Genomic DNA, 19,075 nt, shown 5'->3' on the forward strand with positions numbered 1-19,075 from the left:
TAGTGAAATGAGAAGGGAGAGAACAGGAGTGAAAGAAGAGAGAGTGAAGAGAGAAAGAGTGAAAACAAGAGAGCAAGAGAGTTAAGAAAGACCCAACTCAGAGGGAAAAGGAAGACTGGTTAGGGTTAAAGTGAAAATGAAAAGGAGTAAGACCAAAAAAGAGTGAAAAAGGGGAGGAGACGGGAAAAAGAATGAGTGACTGTAGAAAAGAAGAACAAAAAGCTACAGTTAAGGCTAGAGAGAAGAAAAATAGTTAGAGAGAAATAGTACAATACAGAAACAGAGGGAAAACAAATCAGGGAAACAGTTACAGAAGCACAGAGCTACAGGCACTGAAAAACAAACACACAGTTAGAGACAGACAGAAATGAAGTTAGCAACAGAAAAGTAAAGCAAGAGGTAAAAGGAAGAAGGGCAGTGGAAAAAAATGACTAAACCACACCAAATAAAGACAGGAGCCAAGGGGGGGGGGGGTGGGGGAATCTTTATTCAGGTTGATTCAACTTTATTGAATGAATTTTCCTATTTACACTTGAGCAAAACACATGGAAAGAGTGTATACAAATGCGAGTACACATACAATCCAGACACATGCTGGTAAAAGTCCAATTTACATACAGAGCAATATACAGAAATGCAAATACAAGACAACACCGAACATAAGCCAAACACATATTAACACAAGATGATAACCTTTTTTCTACTTTCATTACACTTGGATTTATTGTTACAGGAACCCCAAAACAAAGGCAGCACACAGAACGCAACACACATCCATTGTGAACACCTCCTTCACATTACACGCAAACCCATCCTCGCTCGCACCTCAACCGCTCTGCTGACCCCCGGCACGCATTCGTGCCGCTCCTCGGGAACGTGGTTCCCGGGAGCCTCCAAAAAAATCCTCCTGCCTGACAAAAACCCCGGTCCCGGCACGGTCCGCCCCCAAACTCTGGCGATGAACGTCGCCTCGCGGACCGGCCGGGACCGAGGAAAAAAAAACCCAGCCGGGGGGAAAAAAAAAAAAACCCCCCGGCTGGGGATTTTTTATTCTAAATTTTAAAATGTGTTGAAAAACCTGAAAGGAAAAAGTCATACGCACAAGGTTAGAACCAGTCATCAACACACGCACCCACGGCTCTCCTTCAGCTTACACACAAACCCACCCTCGCTCGCACCTCAACCGCCCTGCTGACCCCCGGCACGCATTCGTGCCGCTCCTCGGGAACGTGGTTCCCGGGAGCCTCCAAAAAAATCCTCCTGCCTGACAAAAACCCCGGTCCCGGCACGGTCCGCCCCCAAACTCTGGCGATGAACGTCGCCTCGCGGACCGGCCGGGACCGAGGAAAAAAAAACCCAGCCGGGGGGAAAAAAAAAAAACCCCCCCGGCTGGGGATTTTTTATTCTAAATTTTAAAATGTGTTGAAAAACCTGAAAGGAAAAAGTCATACGCACAAGGTTAGAACCAGTCATCAACACACGCACCCACGGCTCTCCTTCAGCTTACACACAAACCCACCCTCGCTCGCACCTCAACCGCCCTGCTGACCCCCGGCACGCATTCGTGCCGCTCCTCGGGAACGTGGTTCCCGGGAGCCTCCAAAAAAATCCTCCTGCCTGACAAAAACCCCGGTCCCGGAACGGTCCGCCCCCAAACTCTGGCGATGAACGTCGCCTCGCGGACCGGCCGGGACCGAGGAAAAAAAAACCCAGCCGGGGGGAAAAAAAAAAAACCCCCCCGGCTGGGGATTTTTTATTCTAAATTTTAAAATGTGTTGAAAAACCTGAAAGGAAAAAGTCATACGCACAAGGTTAGAACCAGTCATCAACACACGCACCCACGGCTCTCCTTCAGCTTACACACAAACCCACCCTCGCTCGCACCTCAACCGCCCTGCTGACCCCCGGCACGCATTCGTGCCGCTCCTCGGTTCCCGGGAGCCTCCATAAAAATCCTCCTGCCTGACAAAAACCCCGGTCCTGGGACGGTCCACCCCCAAACTTTGGCGATGAACGTCGCCTCGCGGACCGGCCGGGACCGAGGAAAAAAAAACCCAGCCGGGGGAGGGAAAAAAAAAACCCCGGCTGGGGATTTTTTATTCTAAATTTTAAAATGTGTTGAAAAACCTGAAAGGCAAACGTCACACGCACAAGGTTAGATCTGGTCAGCATACACTCGCACACACAGAGACAAGCGGACGCAGACGGTCGCTCACACTCACGCAGACTTGCACGCTCTTCGACTTACACGCTCACTGCAGCCCTACTTGAAACCCTGAACGTGCTTCGACGTGTCATCTGGCTGCTGCTCCTTCACGTCAAATGGTAGATTCCAGGAAAATCGGTCGCCTCGGGGACCTGTGAGACAACAGGAGGTGGTCAACGAGTGGCTGACGGCTAGGACTTGTCCCTGCTCTGGGCCCCTAAGTTTTCTACCCAAAATCCCATAGAAGATAGATGAATGGTAAAGTTTTTATAACTGTTCTACCTAACTGTGACTACATGCCAGGGCAGGGCAGCTCCGACCGTAAGTGGTGCAATACAAGTACGCATAATATGAGCCAACAGAATTACATACCATACAAGTACGCACAATATAAGCCAACAGAATTACATACCATACAAGCACATGCAAATATATGCCAACATAATTAGAAACAATATAAGCACATACAATATAAGCCAACATAGATTCATACAATATAATTACATACAATATAAGCCAACATAGATTCATACAATATAATTACATACAATATAAGCCAACATAGGTACATACAACATAAGCACATACAATGTAAACCAGGACTTCGGATAACTCTCTGGAAGATTAATTCTTGAGCACCGTACCCTTTGAGAAGATGGAACCTACAGAACTATGGCAGTCACATGAGGAGGGTGTAAGACACTCCCTATAGAAGCCCAAGACAATAGCACAGGAAGAAAAAGGCACTACCGCAGCTGAGACGGAAGACTGATGAGAACCTCTTGTGTACTTCTTTGTGTCTCAAAAGAGAGATGGCAGAATAAGCGATGTCCGGGAAGGAACGCGAGTAAAATATGGCCGATACGGCACGGAATGAGGCCGATACGGCGTCGAGATGTAACAAAGGCCTACGACACGGAAGACGATGGACACAGACTACATAACGCAGACACCGTAACGTAGACAACGTAACACAGACACAGCTGACATAACACAGACACAGGTGGAAACTGCCTAGCAGTTTCACCTTATGGACTCAAGATTCCTAGCGCAAGATGAGCCAGAGGCCAAAGATGCCAAAGTAAAGCGAGTCCTATGGCAATAGCGTGTGACGATGAAATGCAACTCCTTAAAAGAAGTTAGTGCCAAAGCAGTTAAGAGGATGCTCGAGAGGCTCGGTGGGCCTAGAGAAGGAAGCAAAGACTGCCGGGTGACGGTGGCTATAGCTCCGGACCCGAAGGCGAGCTCCTCGGGAGAAAGATCCACGACGATGTCGAGGGTCGAAGGAGGCTGACGACGCAAAGTTCGCGAGAACGTGGAGACGGGTCGGAACTGCCCTGCCCGGCAAAGGCTCTGGTGAGGCCGAGGAGAAACCCTCTCCCTTTACATCCGAGGGACCTGTTCCGCTACGGATTGCTCCGCTAAGCTAACATCACATGGCTTCCTGTGATAGTAAAGGTTTTTCCCCTTCTCCCAACTATGGACCCCAACACTTAGCTTTTGGATGACGAGCTGACAAAATCCATCCCCGGTGGGACGTGGACGTTGAGACGGTCTCGTGTGCTTCGGTGGTGCTCTCTCCAAACTTTGCCTACGAAGCTCCTCGCAGTACCTAAGACAAAACAGAAAATGTGACCATTGCCCTCAAAAACAATAATCCCCGGGACTCCTCCACACCACTGCCCCGGCTCACCTCAAATCTTGATTTGACTCCAGAGTCTGCCTGGAAGGTACCTGCAAAACGAAAAGGTACACGCTTAGCGTGCTTCTGCATAACGCTCGCCTATGAGTCAACCCTGCCTAAACAGACTCACCCCCTCACACCTGTTCCTTGGCACACCAAGGGCAGTGATGGAACCAGCAAAGAAACAAAGCAAAAAAGCATGCTCTTGCTTTGTTTCTTTGCCTAACCTCCCTAACCTGACAAATACACCATAAGCTTGCACCCACCTGGCATCGGGCATCCTCAGCTGGCATGGATTGAAAGTGGACTGCCTAAAAAAAACCAACAAAAAACAGTGGATGCTTAGAGTTGCACCAGAAATTGAGACCCCAGCAATAGCAAGTGCTTCTGTCCACTGGTCACTCCTCACCTCGACCACTTTGCCTTGACTGCTGCTAGATGGCTTTACTTCCTAAAAATAAACAAAAAGAACAATGCTGTAACAGAGTCACCATTTACACTCCCCCTGCAGAGACAAACAGGGACTGATCTGCTCAGGGGAACCCACTCACCTGGGATAGGGAGTTCTGCCATGGATTTTATCTGTCTGCATCTGAAACAGAGTCAGGACAAAGTTCAAAGGGCAGCAGGATAACTTCACAGCTCCAGACAACTTCCTAGAGTCAACCTAGGAATACCATCTAGAATCCAACTACACCCCACATTACAAATTCCAAGCCCCCAGGATGTGTCCTATTACACCAGGCTACGCGGCAGGGCAGAGCAGCTCCGACACAAACGTGTGCGGACGCCCGTGACACAGGACAGGACAAACAATGAGGACACAACAGGGACTACTATCTCTTGACAAGAAGAATGACTGCAAGGACTGAGAGAATGGAAAATGAAATGACTGAGGTGAGATTGACAGTGAGGTGATGAGGCTCAGACAACCAGGGAGGAAGTATCTCCTAAGAGAATGATTTTGTTAAAGAACTGCAAAGATGGACATCTGAGAATCCTACGGTCAGAATCCTCTACCTATCTTTGCATTCTTACAAGCCCTAATCTGCCATAATGGATCCTTGCGATGCACAGCAGTACATACAGCTCAGAACAAGACCTCCAAAGACATCTGACTGGAAGCTCCTAAACAGAAATGCAATTCTGACGCCTGTCTGAGCTCCTGAGCCAAAAGTCCTACTGCATTTGTGCCAGGCCAAGAAATGCAGAGATCACAGACGCTAAGAATGATGCCAGGGTTTCTGATGGGCCCCTCAAAGGGCTAAGGTAGACGATGCATGACATGAGACATATAAACAACACCAGGTACGTTAGACAAGTGACACGATACACACTGGGACTGCTCTACCCTGCGCACCTCAGCGCTGGGATCAAAGGTGACACTTTCCCTTTATGTGGCCTAAGGGGACACTACTTGGATAGCCTCAGCCCCAAAGCAGACTCAAAAACCCCTCCCGGTGAGTCCCAACCCAGCACCCCACATTCACCCCCTCGGCAAGTCGTAGCCCTTGACTTATCTCTCAGACATCTGGGGATGCCAATCTGCATCAGGTGCAAAAGAAGGCCGCCTTGCCATCTGGGAAGTTCTCGCTGTCACTGGGCTGCTGCCTCATAGCTACATTAAAGAAATTAAAACATCAGTGTATGGTCTTACCAGCACATTGCCCAAAACCCAACTCTTCCGCTACTCACCGTCTCCTAATGCCGTTAGCTTCAGCAATGCTTGGAGGCCAATGCCGTCGTGGCAGGGTGTGCCTGGTTTAAGGGGAGACAGGGAGATGTGGCATTGCTGAAACATGAGCGGACCCTCGCTCCTCCTCCCTATTCCCTGACTCACCGCAACTCCTCGGCAGCTGCCAAAGGCCAGCCGGATGGCACCTTTAAACAGAAAGGTTCAGGGCTTCATCGCAGAGTCCTGCAATACCTTCACAGGGCTCGCAAGAGCAGCAAACCAGATCCATTGGCCGGTTGGGGGGTGGGGGGGCTCGGCCTACTCCAAATGGATTGCCTAAAGCACACAAACAAGACAGAAGGCTTAGAGTTGCACCAGAAACTGAGACCCCAATAATAACAACTGCTTCTGTCCACTGGTCACCGCTCACCTTGACTGCTGATATCCAGCTTTACTTCCTAAAAACAAAACCAAAGAACAGTGCTGTATGAGTCACCATTTACACTTCCCCTGCAGAGACAAACGGTGACTGACCTGCTCAGGGCAACCCCCTCAGCCAGGATGGGGTGCTCTGCCACAGATTTTATCTGCCTGCATCTGAAAGAAAGTCAGGACAAATGTCAAAGGGCTGCAGGATAATTTCACTGCTCCAGGCACCCTGTGTCCATCTACAAATCCCATCTATAATCCAACTACACCCCACACTACAAATTTCAAGCCCCCAGGATTTGTCCTATTACACCAGGCTATGCAGCAGGGCAGAGCAGCTCCGGCACAAATATGTGCAGACACCCGTGACACAGGACACGACATGACAAACAAGGGGGACACAACAGGGACAGGAATCTCTTGGCAAGAAGAATGACTGCAAGGACTGAGAGAATGCAAGATTAGATGACCGAGATGAGACTGATGGCGAGCTGATGAGGCTCCCAGAACCCTGGAGGAATAACCTGCTAAGACAATGGTTTATTCCAAGAACTACAAAGATGGACATCTGAGAATCCTACGGTCAGCATCCTCTACCTATCTTTGCATTCTTACAAGCCCTAATCTGCCATAATGGATCCTTGCAAGGTAAATACAGCTCAGAACAAGACCTGCAAAGACATCTGACTGGATGCTCCTAAAGAGAAATGCAATTCTGATGCCTGTCTGAGCTCCTGAGTCAAAAGTCCTGTGGCATTGGTGCCAGGCCAAGAAATGCAGAGATCACAGATGCTAAGAATGATGCCAGGGTTTCTGATAGGCCCCTCAAAGGGCTAAGGTAAAAGACATGAGAAAGCCAAACACACAGAACGCACAATAGACAACTGACACGATACCCTCCGGGACTGCTCTGCCCTGAGCACCTCAGCATTGTGATCAAAAGTGACACTTGGCTTTTCTGTGGCCTAAGGGGCCACTTCTTGGACATCCCCAACTCCAAAGCAGACTCAAAAATCCCTCCCTGTGAGTCCCAACCCAGCACCCCACTATCATCCCCTCTGTGGGTCATAGCCATCGACTTATCTGCAGATGCCAATCCGTGTCAGATGCAAAAGAAGGCCGCCTCGCCGTCTGGGAAGTTCCTGCTGTCACCGGGCTGTTGTCTCTTAGTCAGCTGCATTTGAGAAAACAGAGCATCAATGCCTGATCTTAGCAGCACATCGGCCAAAACCCAACAATTCTGCTACTCACCATTCTCCTAGCAATGCCTGGGTCTCTTATCAATGCCGCACACTTCCGCTGCGCTCGGAGGCCGACGCCGTCAGCGCAGGGTCCGCCTAAGTTAAGGGGAGAGAAGGGGATGTGGCATTGGTGACACCAGAGTGGACCCTCGCTCCTCCTCCCTATTCCCCGACTCACTGCAACTCCTCAGCTGCTGCCAAAGGCTACCCGGGTGACACATTTAAATAGGAAAGGCAGAGGCTTCATCACCAAGTCCTGTAATACTTCCACAGGGCTCACAAGAGCAATGATCACAGTCCATCGGCCAGTGTGTGATGGGGAGTCATGCATACTCCAAATGGATTGCCTAAAGCACACACAAACGAGAATGCATGCTTACAGTAGCACCAGAGATTCAGATCGCAGCAATAACAACAGCTACAGTCCACTGGTCACTGCGCACCTTGACCACCTCGCCTTGACTTCTGATATGTGGCTTTACTTCCTAAAAATAAAAACAAAGAACAATGCTGTAACAGAGTCACCATTTATACTCCCCCTGCAGAGACAAACAGGGACTGACCTGCTCAGGGCAACCCACTCACCTGGGATGGGGTGCTCTGCCATGGATTTTATCCACCTGCATCTAAAAGCAAGTGAGGACAAACGTCAAAGGGCTGCAGGATAACTTCACAGCTCCAGACATCTTGGGTCCATCTACAAATCCCATCTATAATCCAACAACACCCCGCACTACAAATTTCAAGCCCCCAGGATTTGTCCTATTACACCAGACTATGCAGCAGGGCAGAGCAGCTCCGGCAAAAATATGTGCAGACACCCGTGACACAGGACAGAACATGACAAACAAGGGGGACACAACAAGGACAGAAATCTCTTGGCAAAAATGACTGCAAGGACTGAGAGAACGCAAGATTAGATGACCGAGGTGAGACCGATGAGGCTCAGAGAACCCTGGAGGAAGAATCTGATAAGAGAACAGTTTATTCCAAGAACTACAAAGATGGATGTCCGAGAATCCTATGGGCAGAATCCTCTACCTATCCTTGCATTCTTACGAGCCCTAATCTGCCATAATGGATCCTTGCGATGCACAGCAGTACGTACAGCTCAGAACAAGACCTGCAAAGATATCTGACTGGATGCTCCTAAAGAGAAATTCAATTCCGATGCCTGTCCAAGCTCCTGTGTCAAAAGTCCTGTGGCATTGGTGCCAGGCCAAGAAATGCAGAGATCACAGATGCTAAGAATGATGCCAGGGTTTCTGATAGGCCCCTCAAAGGGCTAAGGGAAAAGACATGAGACAGCCACACAACACAATGCACAATAGCCACATGACAAAACACACCGGGACTGCTCTGCCCTGCGCACCTCAGCACTGGGACCAAAAGTGACACTTCGCTTTTGTGTGGCCTCAAGACAACATTTCCTGGATATCCTCAGCTCCAAAGCTGACTCAAAAATCCCTCCTGGTGAGTCCTGACACAGCAGCCCCCTTCCATCCCCTCTGTAAGTCACAGCCCTCAACTTATCTCTTGGCTCTCCAGGAATGAGAATCCACATCAGGTGCAAAGCAAGGCCACCAGGCTGTCTGGGAGGTTCCTGCTGGCACCAGGCTGCTGTCTCCTAGTCTGTCAAGGTAAAGGTAACCAGACATCAGTGCATCATCATAGCAGCATATCGACCAAAACCCGAAAATTCTGCTACTCACCGCCTCCTAAGAATGACCGGGTCCTCGGCCCGCACGCTTCGGCCGTGCTCTGAGACCGACGCCGTCGTCACAGGGTACGCCTGGGTAAAGAGGAGATGAGTTGATGTAGCATAGCTGAGAACTGAGCGGACCCCAGCTCCTCCTCGATACCCCCCAACTCACCACGGCTCGTTGCCCATTCCTGAGGGCTACCCAGAAGCAACCTTTAAATAGAAAATTTCAAGGCTTCATCACAGGGTCCTGCAATACCTCCACAGGGCTCATGAGAGCAGCAAACCTGGTCAATCGGCTGGTTGATGACAGGGGCTTGGCATAACCTGAGTAGATTGCCTAAGGCACACAAACAAGAACAGAGGCTTAGAGCTGCACCACAACTTGAGACCTGAGCAATAACAACTGCTTCTATCCACTACTCACCTTGACCACTTCAACTTGACTGTTGCTCTATCACTTTACTTCCTAAAATAAAAAAAAAAAGAACAATGCTGTACCAGAGTCACCATCTACACTCCCCCTGCAGAGACAAACAGGGACTGACCTGCTCAGGGCAACCCACTCACCTGGGATGGGGTGCTCTGCCATGGATTTTATCCATCTGCATCTGAAAGAAAGTTAGGAAAAATGTCAAAGGGCTGCAGGACCACTTCACAGCTCCAGACATCTGGGTCAGCCTAGGAATATCATCTAGAGTCCAACTACAGCCCACACTACAAATTTCAAGCCCCCAGGATTTGTCCTATTACACCAGGCTATGCAGCAGGGCAGAGCAGCTCCGGCACAAATATGTGCAGACACCCGTGACACAGGACACGACATGACAAACAAGGGGGACACAACAGGGACAGGAATCTCTTGGCAAGAAGAATGACTGCAAGGACTGAGAGAATGCAAGATTAGATGACCGAGATGAGACTGATGGCGAGCTGATGAGGCTCCCAGAACCCTGGAGGAATAACCTGCTAAGACAATGGTTTATTCCAAGAACTACAAAGATGGATGTCTGAGACTCCTACAGTCAGCATCCTCTACCTATCCTTGCATTCTTACAAGCCCTAATCTGCCATAATGGATCCTTACAAGGTACATACAGCTCAGAACAAGACCTGCAAAGACATCTGACTGGATGCTCCTAAAGAGAAATGCAATTCTGATGCCTGTCTGAGCTCCTGAGTCAAAAGTCCTGTGGCATTGGTGCCAGGCCAAGAAATGCAGAGATCACAGATGCTAAGAATGATGCCAGGGTTTCTGTTAGGCCCCTCAAAGGGCTAAGGGAAAAGACATTAAACAACACATAATGCACAATAGCCACGTGACACAACACACGCCGGGACTGCTCTGCCCTGCGCACCTCAGCACTGGGATCAAAAGCGACACTTTGCTTTTGTGTGGGCTCAAGACAACATTTCCTGGATATCCTCAGCTCCAAAGCTGACTCAAGAATCCCACCTGATGAGTCCTGACACAGCAGCCCCCTTCCATCCCCTCTGTAAGTCACAGCCCTCGACTTATCTCTTGGCTGTCCAGGAATGAGAATCCACATCAGGTGCAAAGGAAGACCACCAGGCTGTCTGGGAGGTTCCTGCTGGCACCAGGCTGCTGTCTCCTAGTCTGTCAAGATAAAGGAAACCAGACATCAGTGCATCATCTTAGCAGCTTATCGACCAAAACCCAACAAGTCTGCTACTTACCGCCTCCTAAGAATGACCGGGTCCTTGGCCCGCACGCTTCGGCCGTGCTCCGAGACCGATGCAGTCATCGCAGGGTACGCCTGGGTAAAGAGGAGACGAGGTGATGTAGCACAGCTGAGAATTGAGTGGACCCCGGCTTCTCCTCGATACCTCCCCGACTCACCACGACTCCTCGGCCATTCCTGAGGGCTACCCAGAAGCGGCTTTTAAATAGAAAGTTTCAAGGCTTCATCACAGGGTCCTGCAATACCTCCACAGGGCTCGTGAGAGCAGCAAACCTGGTCCATGGGCCGGTTGGTGACAGGGGCTTGCCATAACGTGAGTAGATTGCCTAAGGCACACAAACAAGAACAGAGGCTTAGAGTTGCACCACAACTTGAGACCTGAGCAATAACAACAGCTACAGTCCACTGCTCACCTTGACCACTTCAACTTGACTGTTGCTCTATCACTTTACTTCCTAAAACAAAGAAAAAGAAAAATGTTGTAACAGAGTCACCATTTACACTCCCCCTGCAGAGACAAACAGGGACTGATCTGCTCAGGGCAACCCACGCACCTGAGATGGGCTGCTCTGCCATGGATTTTATCCGTCTGCATCTGAAAGAAAGTTAGGACAAAGGTCAAAGGGCTGCAGGACCACTTCACAGCTCCAGAAAGCTTGGGTCAACCTAGGAATACTATCTAGAGTCAAACTACACCCCACACTACAAATTTCAAGCCCCCAGGATTTGTCCTATTACACCAGGCTATGCAGCAGGGCAGAGCAGCTCCGGCACAAATATGTGCAGACACCCGTGACACAGGACACGACATGACAAACAAGGGGGACACAACAGGGACAGGAATCTCTTGGCAAGAAGAATGACTGCAAGGACTGAGAGAATGCAAAATGAGAGGACTGAGGTGAGACCGATGGTGAGCCGATGAGGCTCAGAGAGCCCTGGTAGGAAGAAGATGCTAACTGAATGATTTGTTTTAAGAACTGCAAAGATGGATGCCTGTGAATTCTATAGTCAGAATCCTCTACCTATCCTCGCATTCTTACAAGTCCTAATCTGCAATAATGGATCCTTGCAAGGTACATACAGCTCAGAACAAGACCTGCAAAGACATCTGACTGGATGCTCCTAAAGAGAAGTGCAATTCTGATACCTATCTGAGCTCCTGAGTCAAAAGTCCTGTGGCATTGGTGCCAGGCCAAGAAATGCAGAGATCACAGATGCTAAGAATGATGCCAGGGTTTCTGATAGGCCCCTCAAAGGGCTAAGGTAAAAGACATGAGAAAGCCAAACACACAGAACGCACAATAGACAACTGACACGATACCCTCCGGGACTGCTCTGCCCTGAGCACCTCAGCATTGTGATCAAAAGTGACACTTGGCTTTTCTGTGGCCTAAGGGGCCACTTCTTGGACATCCCCAACTCCAAAGCAGACTCAAAAATCCCTCCCTGTGAGTCCCAACCCAGCACCCCACTATCATCCCCTCTGTGGCTCACAGCCATCGACTTATCTGCAGATGCTGCTCCGTGTCACGTGCAAAAGAAGGCCACCTCGCTGTCTGGAAAGTTCCTGCTGTCACCGGGCTGTTGTCTCTTAGTCAGCTGCGTTCGAGAAAACAGAGCATCAATGCCTGATGTTGGCAGCACATCGGCCAAAACCCAACAATTCTGCTACTCACCATTCTCCTAGCAATGCCTGGGTCTCTTATCAATGCCGCACGCTTCGGCTGCGCTCGGAGGCTGACGCCGTCGTCGCAGGGTTCGCCTAAGTTAAGGGGAGAGAAGGGGATGTGGCATTGGTGACACCAGAGTGGACCCTCGCTCCTCCTCCCTATTCCCCGACTCACTGCAACTCCTCAGCTGCTGCCAAAGGCTACCCGGGTGACACATTTAAATAGGAAAGGCAGAGGCTTCATCACCAAGTCCTGTAATACTTCCACAGGGCTCACAAGAGCAATGATCACAGTCCATCGGCCAGTGTGTGACGGGGAGTTATGCATACTCCAAATGGATTGCCTAAAGCACACAAACGAGAATGCATGCTTAGAGTTGCACCAGAAATTGAGATCTCAGCAATAACAACAGCTACAGTCCACTGGTCACTGCTCACCTTGACCACCTCGCCTTGACTGCGGATATTCAGCATTGCTTTCTAAAAATAAAGACAAAGAACAATGCTGTAACACAGTGTCACCATTTACACTCCCCCTGCAGAGACAAACAGGGACTGACCTGCTCAGGGCAACCCACTCACCTGGGATGGGGCGCTCTGCCACGGTTTTTATCCGTCTGCATCTGAAAGAAAGTTAGGACGAAAGTCAAAGGGCTGCAGGATCACTTCGAGGAATACCATGTAGAATCCAACTACACCCCACATTACAAATTTCGAGTCCCTGAGACTTGTCCTATCACACCAGATTATGCAGCAGGGCAGAGCAGCTCCGGCACAAATACGTGCAGGCACCCGTGACACAGGACATACAAACAAGGGGATGCTAAACACAACACATTATGCTACACACTCACTTGTGTGAGGCAAGGATGAGAAAATTTCCTGGCAAGATTTATAATGGCAAGGACCAAGAGAACGCCAAAAGAGATGACTGATGCTAAGGTGACAGTGGATGGAGGAGGCTCCTCCACAAGAAAAGGCTGGAACAGAGTGACCTGTTATAAGAACAGTTGGTCATGATGATCAAGATGCCTGTGAGACAATGCTATGTTTAAAATGTTCTCCATATCTAAAATCTTATAAGGCCCTGGATATTAGAGCTTATGGCTGGAAAGGATGGATGGTGATACAGCCAGGCACAAGGCCTCAAGAGACATCTGACTCGATGCTTCTGAGATGTGACTCGGAGACGCGGCCAAGCCCGCCGGTAAAAGAACGAATTATATCGGCATCCTGACGAGAAGTGCGAGCCTTCGAGAACCTAGAGATGATGGCTGATGCTTGTGGTAAGGGCCTCGATGGGAAAAGGCAGAGATATCTGATCCAAGAAGCCCCAAAGACACAGTAGGTAACACAGTACACCGGACAACACAACATAGACCGGAACTGTTCTGCACTGCGCACCCTACAGCTGCATTCAGAGGTAGAGTGTCTCCCTTATGCTGTCTTAAGTGGCCACTTAGAGGACATCCCTTTACCCTCTGCTAATTTTTAAATCTGTCCCAGGAATTCCCAACCCACTACTCTCCTGTGCTCCCATCTCCAGGCCGTGGCCCCCGACTTATCTTTTGGATGACCGGTGATGTGAGTCCACGTTGGACCTGAAATGAGTCTGCCTCAGAGCAGGTCTGCCATGGTCACCTGTTAACCTCTCCATCAGCTGCAATAAAGTAAACCAAAAACAATGTATGAGTTTTGTGTTATGTGGGCCGAATCCCAGCAAGTCAGCTACTTGCCTTCTCCTGAGTGTGCCTGGGTCCCCGAGTCTCCAGCTTCATCCTGAGTCCAAGGCTGTGGCTGTTATTATGAGTGGCACCTGGATTAGAGAGAGGCAAAGTTACATGGCATTTCTGTGACTGCAGGGGATGAGCTTGTGTGCTGTAAGCCATGTGAATGCTTCTGCTACAATTGTGAAAAGCCTTGGGAGGCCCTCAAATAGACACTGTTTCTTACCCTGCTGCCTTCAAAACCCCCCACAATAACTCCTATCCTGACACCTGCTCCCCCTCTCTCTCCTAGTCACAATCCTCAACTCATCTGAAGCCTCAGTCTCAAACATCATCCTTGACACAAGGCAGGTGCCTTTTGTGACATGATGAATCTGCTGAAGAAATGGTTGTACTTGACACAACCTGGAATTTCTGGAAGTTGCGCTCCTCCTAAAAAAAAAAAAAAAAAACCCAACCAAAAACAAACCCAGAAATTACAAAAGCACCTTACCGCCCCTAAACATACAATCCAATATCACAAACCTAAATACTCCCTGTGTTCAATACTGCTTTCTCCACAGTACCTTCAAAGCCTATGTTGCTCCACATACCCAAAAGCACCTGCTGAAAACAAGTTGAGATAAGCTGAAAGAGCCTCTTCACCAAAATGAGAGGAGAGCTCTTATCCCAGCAGATCCCAGAGAGGGAATGAAGCCCCTCAGCAAAGGCTGGGGTTAATATACCCCTGATGGTGCCCGCCTCTCATTCCCATGGCACCCAGGAAAAGGGAGGGGGCAAATCCCACCGGGTATAAAAGCCCTCAGAGTAGCTGCAGGTGTTTGGCTCCTCTGACTTGAATTCAAGGGGGCTAAAGGGCTTGCTACAGGAGAAAATTCTTTAGGGAAATGACAACACTTTCTTTTTTGCTGCAGCTACTTAGAGCAAAAGGGCAGAAAACTGGTAAGAAATAAAACTTTGTATTTAGGCAGCATAGCTAGATACATTGGGTAATTTGCTGTTACCTTACAAAATTATTCCTTTAGTGACTGCTCAGTAGTACTTCATGTGTGGCTAAGTAGGGTGGAGAAGAATACTAATGATATGAATATTCCAAGTCTCCTTGGGACCTCTATGAGGTCTACATTATAAACAAAATATAAATTTAAAAAAATACTCTCCTAGGCAGTGTAAGGGTTAAGTTGTGAGAGTCTGTCCGAAACTTCCCTCATGATCGTCATGAAAGCCAAGACCACCGGGGAAAGGGAAAGATCCTGTTCTGAAAATCCAGGTCTGTCTGGTCCACCAAGCCAGATTATTGCCTACGGGTGTGTTTGCTCAACTCATGGAACACTGCACCCAAGAAGGGGCAGTGTGCTCTCCTTCGCCTGCATCACCTAGCAACGCTAGTGCTGGAATTTCTCCACCCTTCTGACTTGGCTGGACTTTCTCTCTGGAATGACCTTCCCGGAGGTCACCACAAAAGGACCCTCCATTCCCCGTACATCAACCACCGTGACAGATGGACTGAGATGGGAGAAGGTTCTCCCTCAAGGACTGAGACGTGCGACCCCTACATGGAAAAGCTCCCCTCTTCTTCCCAAAAGGACTGAGACTGAAATCCCCACCGTAGGGTGAGGGAAGGTGTGCGTGGGGACCAAAGCAAGTTTTGCAAGCGACCACTGGACCGAGAAGACAATGGTTCTTGCCTACGACATCTGCTGCTGACGACACCTGCTCCTGATGGACTACTGATGGACTCCTTGTACCCTTTATCAATAGACTATTTTGAAATGGGTCCCCTTCCCCCTTCTCAAAAGGACTATAAAAAAGGTTAGACCTGACTGATACCTTTGAGATCTCCCCTGACGTGAAGACGACAGGCCTCTTCGTCGACCGGACTTCGAGGGACTTTGTCATCCGCACGTCTGGTAGCTATATACCTCCTTGCCCATCCTCTCTTCTTTTTTCTTTTCCTTATTCTTTTCCCTTTCTTCATTCCCCTTCTCTCTAACGCATCTTTGCTATGGCTATTTAATAAAAGTACATGTATTTTGATTTTTACTGCAAATCCCCTTGTCGTGTCAGTTTTTGCACCCTGAGATCAGTGAAAAAGAACCTCCACGAATCACGTCCTTAGGACGGATCGTGTCATAAGTACATGCCAGGCTCACCCTTCTCTGGGATATTTGGTCCTAGGGCACAGAAAAGGTGCCCTGAAATGTAATATTAAACCCTTAAAATGCTGAAAAAGGCAGAGCTTCCTTCAAGTGAACCCCTTAAAAGAATGAAATGGGGCAGCTACCTTCACTGAAACTGATAAAATGGTAAATAAATGGCTTCTTCCCTTTAATTTAATCCCCTAAAAATTTGGGAAAAGCAGGGTTTCCCTCACTTTACATCTCTCCAGTGATAAAAAAGAGGGATTTTTCCCTCAATCCAAACCCTTAGGAAGGAGGGGCAACTGGACTTCCCCCTCAATTTAAGCCTTAGGATAACAAAAAGGAGTCAGTTACCCTTAATTTAAACCCATTAAAAACATTAAGGTTTTCCCCTTCCATTTAAACTGGAAAATAACGGAAAATGGGGACTCCCTGTCAATTAACACCCCTAACACCACAGGCAAGGCAGGGATGCTTTCAACTGAGACCATTAAAATTGCAAGGGAAGCAGATTCCATCACAATTTGCACACAGAAAATATTGGAAAAAGAAGCTTTTTTCCCTCATTTTAAATCCCTTTTTTCTTACTAACCCCCCTCTTTTCTGGGACTACTGTGGAGGGCCTGGGGGCTCTGGGGAGGGACTGACACAGTAAAAGGGGAAATTCAAAAGCTCTCTCCTGGAACCCCACATGCTGCCTGGCCTGCTCAGGTGCTGCCCCTCGGCAAGAGAGTTCTTCCTTTGGCATTTTCTCAAAGCGATGCTCTGTGCCTGGGTGGGTCCGGCTGCTCCCTGGTCCCTGCTGAATGCTCCAATCATAGCTCCTGGAGGGAGGCTTGGATACTCCCGTTAGCCCCTCTGGATGAGCAGCTCCCTGTGCGGGTGTGCCCGGGTAGCACTCTGAAAGCGGCTGGTCACACGTGGGGGCTGCTGGACCTTGGAGTGGGGGCTGAGGTGAAGAAAGGTCCTGTGGGGAGTTCCCTCCCCTACAAATCCCTTTGTATGCCCCTTAAACAATGGGGTGCCAGACTTTCCTTTCCAAGGAAATTAATAGTCTTTTTTCTCTGCGTACCTGTGGCCAAATCTGGGATTCTGCCTCCAAAATTGCAGAGAACAATTTCTCACAGACTGCAGCTGAACACCAAGAACTCTTGCTGCCCTTGGAGTTCTTCTGCAAACAGACGTCGGCACGCAGCAGGGGTGAGTTTGCTTTTACAGTAAAGAGGGCCGGTGCAGGATTTCTCCAGGAGCAAAGCTGCCCCCACTGAGAACTAGAGCTGTCCTGGCAGTGCCAAGCACCTCCTGCAAACTGGCATCAGGAAACTCAGGGGGTGAGTTTTTCTGTGCAGAATTTCTCCCAGACCAGAGCTGAGAGCATCTAACCCTAAACAAAACAACCTGGCTGGGTCTAAAACTTACAGCCTTTGGACCGGCAGAGTGGGACCCAACCAGCTGTGCCACCACTGGCCCCTTTCTAAAGCATTCCACTGCAGTCCTAAAACTTTGCCTTTTCAGAGGGTGTTTCCTCTGACCCTGACCATAATCTTCAAAATATGGTCAAGAATCCTACAATACCTTGAAAAAAGCCCCAACAATACCCTAAAAAATCCCAAAGAAGTCCTTGAAAACCTTCCAACATCCCCTAAATATCTTTTAAAGTCCGGAGAAAAAACCTCAAAAAAACATGTTCAGCCTCCAAACTCTACCTCTTGCTCTCTAGCCTGCAGTTGTTGTCCCTACCTTTTTGCAGTGGGTCTTCTTGTCCTTGGAGGGCTCGTCCCTGTCCTGGTGTGAGGGTTGCTGTCTCGTCCCACTGGGAGGGTTCCGCTCTCCTCTCGCTGTTGGGGTTACTGGGTTGTGCTGCTGTTGGGGGAAAAGGCTGTTGTTAGAGGGGCTGGTTAGGGTGAGGCTAGGGCTGGGCTGAGGGGTGCAGCACCTGAACCCTAACTTGCCTCCTAAACTGTACCCTGTATCCCTGATCTCCACTGGACTGTCCAGCCCTCAAGCCCTCTCCCTTTACCCCTCAACTCCTCCCTCTGCCCCCCAGTCCTCAGGCTCTGTCACCCTCTAGCCCCCCCTTTGCCCCTCAAGCCCGCTCTCAGCTGCCCCTCAGCTCCTGTGTGTCACCCTTAATCCCTCTCCTTTGCCCCTCAGCCCCCAGCTTCTCTGTGTCACCCTCCAGCTGCCCCTGCCACCCTCAGCATCTCTGTGTGTCACCCGCTGTCCCCTCTCACTGTTCCTCCCTAGGCTCCCAGGCTCTGTCACCCTCAAGCCCCGACAGTACCCCTCAAGCTGCCCCTCAGCCTCCATGTGTTGTACCATGAAAAGACCCTAAAAATTCCCTAAAAGACCCCTAGTCTTCAAAGTGTCCTAAAACCCCCACAAAAACCTAAAAATAGCCTCAGAATACCCTTAAAATACACTAAAAATACCCTACTCTTAAAAAACCCTAAAATTCCCCAAAGAACTTTTAAAAATCCATAAATATACCCTAAATGGTCCTAAAAGAGCTCTAAAAATACCCCAAAAATCCTTAAAATGCCCTAATAAGACCCTAAAAAACCCCTAAAAATTCCCTCCAATGCCCTAAAAATACCCTAGTCTGAAAAAAGTCCTCCACATACCCTCAATAGTCCTAAAAAAGCCCCAAGAACACCCAATCCCCCCCAAAAAATTCTAAAAAGTACAAAGGAAGCCCTTAAAATACCCTAACAAAATCTTCTAAAAGCCCTGAAAAAGCCCTAAAAGTATCCTAAAAAGCTCCTGCAAAAATCCCCTAAAATATCCTTTTAAAGGTCTAAAAAAAAAAAACCCACACCAAAAAAAAAAAAAAAAAAAAAACACCAAAAAAAAAAAACCAAAAAAAAACAAAACAAGAAACAAAAAACCTAAAAA

The 19,075-nt window shown here is 48.9% G+C and overlaps 2 long non-coding RNA genes across 2 annotated transcripts; both read right to left on the reverse strand.

Annotated features, from left to right (window-relative positions):
• Positions 1–482: 482 nt before the first annotated feature.
• On the reverse strand, positions 483–10,774 carry LOC135279416 (uncharacterized). The gene is made up of 18 exons (XR_010346656.1): positions 10,636–10,774; positions 9,508–10,555; positions 9,365–9,406; positions 8,948–9,277; positions 7,821–8,867; positions 7,679–7,720; positions 7,414–7,582; positions 7,246–7,331; positions 6,100–7,168; positions 5,996–6,023; positions 5,731–5,901; positions 5,586–5,648; positions 4,442–5,508; positions 4,300–4,341; positions 4,157–4,201; positions 3,900–3,940; positions 2,795–3,818; positions 483–2,358 (listed from the first exon to the last, which is right to left on the reverse strand). It is a non-coding gene; the product is annotated as an uncharacterized LOC135279416 (long non-coding RNA).
• A 278-nt stretch (positions 10,775–11,052) lies between these two features.
• Positions 11,053–12,405, reverse strand: LOC135279417 (uncharacterized). Its single transcript, XR_010346657.1, has 3 exons — positions 12,320–12,405; positions 11,195–12,242; positions 11,053–11,095 (listed from the first exon to the last, which is right to left on the reverse strand). It is a non-coding gene; the product is annotated as an uncharacterized LOC135279417 (long non-coding RNA).
• Between the last annotated feature and the right edge of the window lie 6,670 nt (positions 12,406–19,075).

The sequence above is a fragment of the Passer domesticus genome, chromosome 12 (assembly GCF_036417665.1).
Source record: "Passer domesticus isolate bPasDom1 chromosome 12, bPasDom1.hap1, whole genome shotgun sequence".
In the NCBI taxonomy this organism is placed as follows: domain Eukaryota; kingdom Metazoa; phylum Chordata; class Aves; order Passeriformes; family Passeridae; genus Passer; species Passer domesticus.